The sequence below is a fragment of the Corylus avellana genome, chromosome ca3, assembly GCF_901000735.1.
Source record: "Corylus avellana chromosome ca3, CavTom2PMs-1.0".
Taxonomy (NCBI): Eukaryota; Viridiplantae; Streptophyta; class Magnoliopsida; order Fagales; family Betulaceae; genus Corylus; species Corylus avellana.
Window position 1 is genome coordinate 6632847 of NC_081543.1, and position 10734 is coordinate 6643580.

At 34.9% G+C, this 10734-nt stretch overlaps 1 pseudogene; it reads right to left on the bottom strand.

Moving 5' to 3' along the window:
- Window positions 1-5930: 5930 nt before the first annotated feature.
- LOC132175399 (pentatricopeptide repeat-containing protein At4g21705, mitochondrial-like) overlaps window positions 5931-10734 on the bottom strand; it is a 7276-nt pseudogene continuing 2472 nt past the window's right edge.

Sequence of the window (10734 nt, forward strand, 5' to 3'; positions counted from 1 at the left end):
ACATGGCGGCCACCATCCCCAAGGCCAAAAAGTCATAACCACATTTAAATATAAATATATAATGGAACTTAGGAATATCTTCAATTATTGAATCAAATGGCTTAAAGGTATGTTGGTATGAGTCTAGTCAATGGAGGATGTTTTTGATGCCCAAGTCAGATGGCAACTCTGTAAAATGTTACTCTCTCAAAAAATGAGCTTTATTTTTTTAGGCAACATATTCCTCGCTACTATGATTATGCTAAGTGTCGCATTTTTTTTTTTTTGTAAGAAAATTACAAGAAACAAAGAAACAGAGCAAAACAGAAAATTAAAAGGGGGGTGGATCTTTTCCACTACAAATGGGGAAAGAGGGAAGATGGGGTAGGTGAGTGAGAATGTAGCCGGAGAAAACTCTTGCCGCGGCCCAGTAAGCCACATGGTGGGCGCAGAAGTGTCGTAGTTTGTTTGTGACTCTAGATCGCCCGCTCTCGCAAGAGTTGTTCCTGATAATTCTTCATTTATTATGGGTCAACTGGCATTAAATGCTGACTGTCACTGTGACTGAATGAGCATAGTGCTCATTTACTGTTTTTGACATGGGTATTCCAAGAAAATTGTTGACAATATCGAGATTTTGGTCCAGTTTAAGTAAAGGGAATGATTGGGTGATTTGCAGTCTAATTCTATTCTCCTACGTCCGTGAGAATAATACTTGCTCCTTGGCTGGTCAGCCCCCTAATAATAGATTGTCTGGCCCAGGCCTCAGGAAGGAAAAATCTCGTTGTATCAAAATATAATTTAAAAAGGTCGACATACTCTTCTTAAATTATCATCAGATTGACAATATTCTCTCAAACTACTAAAAATTTGTCAATGTCCTCTCAAGACCAATAAAAAGGCAAAAAATAATAATTATAATTATTATAAAATTTTCTTAATAAGACAAAAATACCATAAACAACGGCGGCCACCTCCCAAATGGTGGATCAACCACTCTCAAAACTCATAGGGGATAGCCAAGCCACCCTTAGCCATTGTTTAGAGTGGCTTAGCCACCCCCATCCACTTGCCACTCTAAGGTGTATTTTTTTATCTCTGAAGATTTTTTTTGATCTTTCTAAATTTTTTACTAAGAATATTTTGTTATTCAAGGAACTTATTGTCTTAATCTAAAGTTTAGGAAGAATGTTGTTTGATAGAGGCTTGTGACTTTTTTTTTTTTTTCTAATATAATCGTTAAAGAGTAGTACTAAAGAAATATTGATAATTTTTCCTAGTTAGCAAGGGCTTTTTGGGACTCTCACTAGCTCAAATATTGATATTGATCATATGGCTGCTGTCCATGCAGTCCCCATGGCTCCCTCCCAACCCCTTCTGCTTGTTTGAGGGTGTAAAGTAAAATAAAATTTAATTAAAAAATAAAAAATAAAAAAAGAAGAAGGATTGTGGTATGTCAGATTCCTCAAGCACATGGCTCCCAACCCCTTCTGCTTTGTCAAGCTTTCACTGCTCTCTCTCTCTCTCTCTCTCTCTCTCTCTGTCTCTCTTGCACAATTTTATCTATGATGTCTGGTTTGACAACATCAACATATTTCATCTTTAATGTTCAGCATTAATAGAAAACATTGTGAGATGTCATGTCACCATGATTCAACATAAGCCTAGCTACCTATTCATGATTCCTTCAGCCTTTATGTTTGTCTTGTGTATATATATATGAATCGAGTAGTGTAAAATGACAAGTCATTATCCCACCATTATTTCACTATATTAGATCAATTTTTGTTATAAAATAATAATAATAATAATAATAATAATAATAATGGTGAATTGGCAGTGTCATATTTAGTATAATAAGATAGTAGTCTAGTGTATATAATAAGGATATAAATTATTGATGATTTGATTATTCTAAATCAAGAGATTTAGTTTGTAGTTGAAATTATTCAAACATCTTTTAAGCTCTATTAACAGAGCATTGTACTCAAATCAAATTAAATCAATGAAAAATGTAGTTAAAAAGACTTTAGTATGTGGGTGCAGGCCGAGCCATCTTAATTCTATGTGTTTTTCATTTATCTCTTTTGATTATTATGAGCTTCTATATGATATCAGAGCCTTTCGGCTAATGTCAATATTTGATCCAAATTGTCCTATGAATTTCTTTATTTTTTGTTTTGCTTCTTCGTTTCTTCCATTTCTCTACTTCTTATTTAAATCCTATGATTTAGGGTAATATATATATATATATAAAATTTTGAGCAAATTATATGAGTTATGCTAACCCTGTCATACGTATGCTAATGACATTGACTTGGGAAAATGATTGCTCTCAAATGTGTAACGTGGTCCTACCTCAACCAAATGGCCTAAAAGGGCCCCTTATAATTGACCTTTATTCTTATATAATAGCCCAAAAAATGTACACTTATATATACGAAAAGGAGCCTATAATTGGATGATTATATGGCTATCGTTCTGGAAAACGTATAAATTTATTAGATTTATTACATTAAGCCAATGAATGCTCATCATATCTCTAGTTATGGCCTGTTCCAATATGATTGTGATTAACAATCTTTGAATTTGTAAACATGTGAATTAGACACTAATATGTGAAAATTTTCATCTTGATTGCCTCAACTTGGGAGGAACAACTGGTAATAGACAATTAGACATAAAACCATCCATTCTGTTTTGTTCGAATAAAATGCTTAGCTAATTCCATCCATCTAACCAAAAAAATCCTTTCTTCTTCCAACTTTTCTATCTTCCCATTTATTTCCCGGTATAAATCTAGATCGGCTAATTGTTTTCGAATAACACCCACTTTGGTAGAAATTTCTCGATTTCAAAATGTATTGAGGCCCTGTGTAATAAAGAAAAGTGGAATGTTTGTATTTGTAGGATTGGATTTCATATTCGAACGAACCTTGTAATCGTAAGAAAGTAAGTTTTTTAGCTATGGGCCTAGCAAAAGAAAAAATTGGGTAGGATCCTATAGGATATCCCCCTTCAAAATCGGACGTGAAAGCTTAGTTTCATACAATTTGTTGATACGTCTTAGTATGTAGTTAATCATATCATTGTCAGACACTAAAAAACAAATTTAACACCTTCTAATCACATGCTGACAGACTGTATGTCGATACTATATATAGACATATATGGGCATGCTAAACGCATAGAGGCATGCATTTTATCTACAAGTAGCTGAAAAAGATGATGGTGATATAGTGAGGGAGAGAAGGATTGAGGAAAGGAATGAAACCCCACATCAATAATGTGAAGAAAATTACATGTGGGATGCCTCAACTCTATTAGGCAAGAGAAACTAACCCATCCCAATCATCCAAACCCATGTTCCAAGGAACATTATGAATTCGCCATCCTTGATTGGGGCATTATGCCTTACTTTTCAAAAACTCATCCCCCACCAATATTCCTCATATGCATACACATTTCAATAAGTGGGAGAATTATAATAATAGCAAAGGTGGGGGTGGGGTTGGGGGTGAAGGGTGGGGGTGGGGATCAAACCCTACATCTTCTTTATCCAATCAATAACATAACATCATGAGAGAGAGAGAGAGAAAAACTTTGTAGTTTCCTAAAAGTATAATTATATTGAGTAAACAAGAAACAAGAGTCCCATGATTAGGGCTAGTAAAAGTTATGGTCCTTTCTTTCTTTCTTGCTTTGCTAAGGTTAAAAAGTTTGGTCTAGATGATGTGATGCGGTAATTTTTTTTTACAGAATTTGAACCGTTGAAAAAATTACAATATATCACAATACCTAAGACAAATTCAAAAAGTAAATGAAAAAAAAAAAAAAAAAATTACAGATAAGGGTGGAGTACTCATGATTTTAGTGTAGGGGTGAGATTAATTAAAAGACTAGGTTGAAAGTAAAATTAATTCAAGAAATCATAATTAAGTAAAAATAATACAATAAACGTATGTTCAAACAAAAATTTGATTCTTCTTCAAAAGGAAAATCCATGAACCGACCCTGTTTATCTCTCCGCCCTATATTTTACCAATATAAACTATAATTTATTTTTAAAGTCTAATGTCAATTTAGTCAATTGTTTTTGTTGATTTTTTTAATATTATTTTGAAACAGTTGCATAATTTCTTTAATTTTTTTCTCAATGAATTCGATTAAACAATTATTCATCTACTAACTTCTCATTTAGTTGTGTAGTCAATTTTTTATAATAATAATAATTATTATTATTATTATTTAAAAAGCCCTTTAATCATAAGCAATCTCAATTGGTAGGATCAATGTCAATGAGTAACCCTAATTAATGGATATAAAAAACTTGCATTTTCATCTGGCTACTCAATCCCTTTCAAGTGCTGGAAAAAAAATAAAAAATAAAAAAATAAAAAACCCAGAAATGACAATTATATATATAACCAGACAACTCTTCAGCATCTCCTTGAATTTTTTGTTTTTATGGACATAATAAAAAGAAAATAATTAATTTGTTAGTTGGCAGTTAATTGCTAAAAGTGGCAGTGATTAGAAAATTTGGGTAAGCCAAATCATCCATTGATTATCCTGGTCATCTGAATCCAACTGCATCTACAGCACATGCTAAGTTGATCATAATTAGAATAAAAATCACCAATTATTACATTTGATGAGTTGGATTGAGTAATGACCTAAACCAATTATTACATACAACAATTAAAGTTTTCGTTCAAATTAGGTCGGAAGAATTTTCTCCAATTTAATTTATTAAAAATGCACGGGAGAGTCAAATGCTTTAAAAACATATATCAGTTTGATAGACTGAATTAGATGAATTTTCTCCGACGGAGCTTAAAGAAAACTTTGTTCATTCCTAACAGTGTATATGAAATCAATGGTAATACAAATTTTGAAAAATTTAAATAATGTAAAATCATATACACCGTTAGATACACTAATTTTAAATCTTGACCGAAAGATCCTATTGCACATTCATTATGATCCCCGCATGTGATGAACTTAATGGGCTTTTCCTAGCTGTAATTGGGCCCAACGCTATTTTGATGACAATTTGTTTGTAATAGAGGTGGGCGTATATTAATTGGGTGGGCCCAAGAGTTGTGTACTTAGAAACAAAACACATTACTGCTATATATATATATATATATAGCTTTTGGACATGTGGTGGTTGGCTCTCTAAATTGCTCAACTGTCAAATGCCAACTACCTGCATGAAGATGGTGACACTGACTAGGATACAAGGGAAATTATGGAGTTCATGGCCTAAATCATCATCTACTTTCTTTGTCAACCATCTTTGAAGGCAATGCATGGATTTTAGCATGCTTCAAACTCATTGAGTACCCAACTAATTCCTTCCGACGCCAAGATTTAATTTTATACAAACATGTCGTCAATGACCGAAAACAATACAAACGTCTCTTACTTTCGATGGTTTTATCTATCATATTAGGCCGCGGTCTTGAGTAGTTACATTCCCACTTGATTTTCAACTTCCTGGTTTTCCTTGGTGCAGTGAGGTGTTAGTTATCTGTCTAGTTTGAGTTTCTCCGTTGTTATGCCTATCTTTTTTATTTTTTATTTTTATGTACTTAATAATAATAAAAGCAATACAAAGGTCATTTGTTTTATTGACAAGTAATCTGAAACAGAACAAGAAAAAAAAAAAACTTCAGGGAATATGACTTGTAAGAAAATCCATTCATTCAGTTCCTAACTCCTCAAAATTGCAGAAGTAACAACCAAAGGCATTTCTTACCTTCTTTTATAGAAACCCTCCTTTGTTAGAACAAAGATTGAGAGAGCTTCAGAATGTGAAAAAATGGTGACAGAGTAGAGAAGAGCCTTCTGCACATCCATCCCCAAAGATAAAGAAACAAACAAACCCCCTCTATAACATGAGATGTCCAGTTTTTTTTTTTTTTTCATTGGATGGAAGCCGGATCTTCATGCAAATTTACTTGATTTATGTTACAGGAATGGGAAAGAGTTACAAGGTATTATGAACACTTCCTTACAAAATTGTGGTGAAAAAATCTTTCTAACAAAGATCTTCTTGGGCTAAAGCTCTCAGAGCCAAATACCTCAAAACCAAAAGACTTTCAAGTGTGACTCATAAAGTAAGCATCTATTATAAAATGGTAGGGAACAGAGGGCAAGCAACACTGAAACAAATAAAGTTGTTGCAAGTGTGTGGAAACATTGCTATTTAATATCAGTAAAGCACTTCAAAAGCATAATTTTTGGAGTGACCATCACCTATCAGGTTTTTGGCGGTCTTGAGCTTAGCAACTTCTCTGTTTCCTCATTTTCATCTATGTTATCAGCTTTCATGCTCTCTAAAAGGCCATCCACTTCTTTCCCAGCTCTGAGATAAGCCTTGATCAAGGCATGGTATATTTCCCTATTCATTGTAACAACAGGCTTCAAGGAGCTCAGAAAAGCGTCTACATTTTCAATATCTCCACTTTCACTGAGCCAACTCAATATGCTTGAAATCACTTTATCTTTAGGCCTCCACCCTTTATTTTCTGCCACTACAGCCACAGCTTCCTTCATGCACTCATAAGCCTTCTCCATGTTTTGCTTATCCAGATAGCCTGCTGCAAGAATAGCCCAACTATTTGGAGTCGGAGTCTTCCCTTTCTTGACTATGCCCTGAAGGAAAGCTTCAGCTTTCTCAATTAATCCCTTCTGAGAATACCCAATTAGGAGGATATTTGGCACACGGAAATCATAACAGTAGCAAGACGACTCCCACTCCTTAAGCAAATTTTCAGTTTCTTCAAGATCCCCAAGCTTCACTAGAGAACCCAGCATAGTAATATAATCCTTGTTGCTTTGCTTCTTACACTTGGATTTTTCAAGGCCCCACAATCTCATCATCTCATCTTTATTTCCAAGACTTGCATAAAGTGAAATCAGATTATTGTAGCCAAGTGCATTTTTATTTACCTTCTCTTCACATTTCTTCAGGTAGATCAATGCTTTCTCATGGATTGCTGCTTTAATGTAGTAATTGGCCACCATTGCATAAGTAGTCCAGTCCACTGAGCTGTGGGGTCGGCTCTCCATTTGTTCCAGAACTTTCTCCATGTTGTTAATATCAGATCTTGCACCATATGAATTGATGCAAAGTCTATAGCTAAAATTGTCAGGGGAGACACCATTCATCTTCATTTCTGATAACACATCGGGGACTTTCTCAAGTTGACCAATGTTTGTATATAGGCACATGATGTTATTGTAGTTGAGAGGAGTGAAAGCAAAACCCATCTCTCTCATAATCTGCATGTGGGAGAGGGACTTATCAACGAGGCCTTCTCTGACATAACAATTTAGAAGAGCCCCATATGTTTTGTCAATTTTGTCTTGATCACTCAAGTTATTAAAGTAGCTTTCTGCAGAATCCAGCCCTCGAACTCTACCGATCAGATCTAACTGCACAGCATGATCACCTGCAGAAAACGGCCAAAGTTTCTTGCAACTAACCCACTCCGAAACCTGCAGCAGAAATATAGTAAATTATAACCAAGGTAACTAATAAGGAATTATGGAGCTCCTGGAGCCTGAAGACTTCAAATTTTGATAACGAATCGGAGAAAGAAAAGGAAAAGAGTGAGGCCACAAGCATAATATAGAGCTAATAAGGAATTTAGGTAGGAATAGAGGAAAAAACTATTTTATATATATATATATGACCAGGGGCAGAACTATGATTTATGGTGTGGGGGGACGGATTATTATTATTTTTTTGGCTGGGGAGATGGACAAACTTATATAATACAAAAGCACATAGATACACATAATCTTTTTATATGCGTGTTTATATAAAATAAAAGCATAGAAGTCTTACATTTAATCTCATGGCATCACAAACACAATAATATAAATAACTAGCAAAATAAACTAAACACGATCTATAGGATTCAAGAAAAATGGTACATTTGAATGTATACTCTTTTTTTCTAACAATTCCCTGAAGCTCCAAATAACAACAATGCTAAGAGTCGAGCCAAACAATGATAAGTGATTGTTGGTTAAAAGCCACTCAAAAACCCAAACCATTTAACTTTTCCTTTTATATATTTAATCAATCAGAGTCCCAAACCAAATTGAGCTTCTGGTTAGAAGCGAACTATAATATGAAGGGAAACAAAATGAATGGGTATTTTTAGGTTTTTTATGTTGAAAGAGGGGGTAAACAAAAGAATTAAAAGGGGACACAAGGGGGGGGGGGGGAATTAAAATGGGACACAAATATTATTTTGGGGAGACAAAAATATTATTTTGTAAGGACAAATTTATAAAATGGGTATATTTTAAGCAAATTTGTAAAAAACTTGGGGAACGAATCTAGGCTGTAGATCCACCCCTGTATATGACACACTCAGACAAACATGTATATCCACCAGCCTTAAACTCACAAGCAATGCATGTAGAAAGGAAAAGATCTCAAATGCAGACCCACAAGCATTAAACCCAAAAGAGAAAAAAACTTTCAGAAGCTCAGTTTAAAGTTTAGTAGCATCATGCACGTAAAAAATTTCATTGAAGAACAGTAAAGATATCTCCTTTAATCTGAATTTATTGGTAAGGCAGGTCATGAGCTTAAGTCCCACAGTCGTGTATAATTTAGCAATAAAAGAATAAAATAATGAAAACTTATAATCAAAAGAAGGAAGAAAAAAATTCCTAGAATTTATACTTGCAGTTTATTTTAGGGAAAAATATAAAAAAGCCCCCCAAACTACCAGTCGTTTTCGATTTAGCCCTCTAATGTTCCAAAAGTGATAAAGTAGCCCCCTAAACTACCAAACTATTGCATTTTGGCCACTCCGTTAGTCAAAACCGTCAGTTTGGACGGAAACTGCAAAACGACGTCGTTTGTTACAGGTAAGTTACTACAATGCCCTTTTGGGAAAAATATAAAAAAGCGCCCCAAACTACCAGCCGTTTTCATTTTAGCCCCCTAATATTCAGAAAGTGATAAAGTAGCCCCCAAACTACCAAACAATTGCAATTTGGCCACTCCGTTATTCATTACCGTCAAATATGATGAAAAATTTAAAACTACATCGTTTTGGCAATGGTAAGTTACCAAAATGCCATTTTTGGAAAAAAAAATATCATATTAAAACAAGCAAGCAAAACGGTGCCGTTTTGCTTGAAATTAGGGTTTCCTTATACTTACCAAAATGATGCCACTTTGGTAAGTGTTAGGAATTAAAAGAAAAAACCCTAGACCCCACGCAGGTGACCCACGAAAAAACCCCCAACCCCAGTTTATCTTTCTCCCCAAAACCGCCGGCCACCACGTCGTCTATCTCCGACAGCCTATAAATCTTACCCATAACTCAATCTTTTTATTGTATTTCATGGTATAGTTGTCGGATCGGTGTTGTTTATCTACGAACGTGATTTTTTTGTTTGATTTCTACAATGGGTAAGAATTTTTCGGTGGCGCTTCGTAGCTAGTGGATGGTGTGGCCGGCGGTGATGGATGGTGGTGGCAGGGGCAATCGTTTTGAGAGAAAGAGAGAGAGGGGCGTTGCGTTTTTTTCACTTGAGGGAGAAGGTTGCCGGAGATAGAACGATGTGGTGGTCGGCGGTTTGGGGGAGAGAGATAAACTGGGGTTGGGGGTTTTTTCTGCATGGTGTCTAAGGTTTTTTCTTTTTATTCCTAACACTTATCAAAACGGCGCCGTTTTGGTAAGTGTAAGGAAATCCTAATTTCAAGCAAAACGGCGCCATTTAGCGTGCTTGTTTTAATATGATTTTTTTTCTAAAAGGGCATTTTAGTAACTTACCATTGTCAAAACGACGTAGTTTTGAATTTTCCATCATATTTGACAGTAATGACTAACGGAGTAGCCAAATTGCAACTGTTTGGTAGTTAGGGGGCTACTTTATCACTTTCTGAACATTAGGGGGCTAAAATGAAAACGGCTGGTAGTTTGGGGGGCTTTTTTATATTTTTCTCAAAAGGGCATTGTAGTAACTTACCCATAACAAACGACGTCGTTTTGCAGTTTCCGTCCAAACTGACGGTTTTGACTAACAGAGTGGCCAAAATGCAATAATTTGGTAGTTTGGGGAGCTACTTTATCACTTTTGGAACATTAGGGGGCTAAATCGAAAACGGGTAGTTTGTGGAGCTTTTTTATATTTTTCCCTTGAAATTAAAAAAATAATAACAATAAGTCACGAAAACTATTTTGTGACATCGGGTATCAATCCTAAGAAATTCAAAATTATAACAATTTTGTTCAACCTACCCTACCACAAAGCTATATCCCTATTCATGAAATTACTTTAAGGGAAAACTTTACTTTGGTCCCCTGAACTTCTACCCGATTTTACAAACCCCCCCTGAACTTCCAAATCTCTTACTTTGGACCCCTGAACATTGAATTTCTCTTAATGTGGACCCCTTCGTCAGATTTTAAACATTACATGACGTTTATACCCCTGTTACATGACGTTTTATACCCCTGACTTTTGTATAAAATTTCAACTTTCAAAACGTTTTTTTATTTAAAAAAAATGAAAATCAGGGATATTTTGGTCTTTTTTGTAATTTTAATTGATAAAATTGACGGAAGGGTCCTAATTGAGAGCAATTCAAAGTTCAGGGGTCCCAAGTGAGAGATTTGGAAGTTCAAGGGGGGTTTGTAAAATCGTGTTGAAGTTCAGGGAACCAAAGTGAAGTTTCCCCTTACTTTAACTACCCAAGGAAAAAAAAAAAAA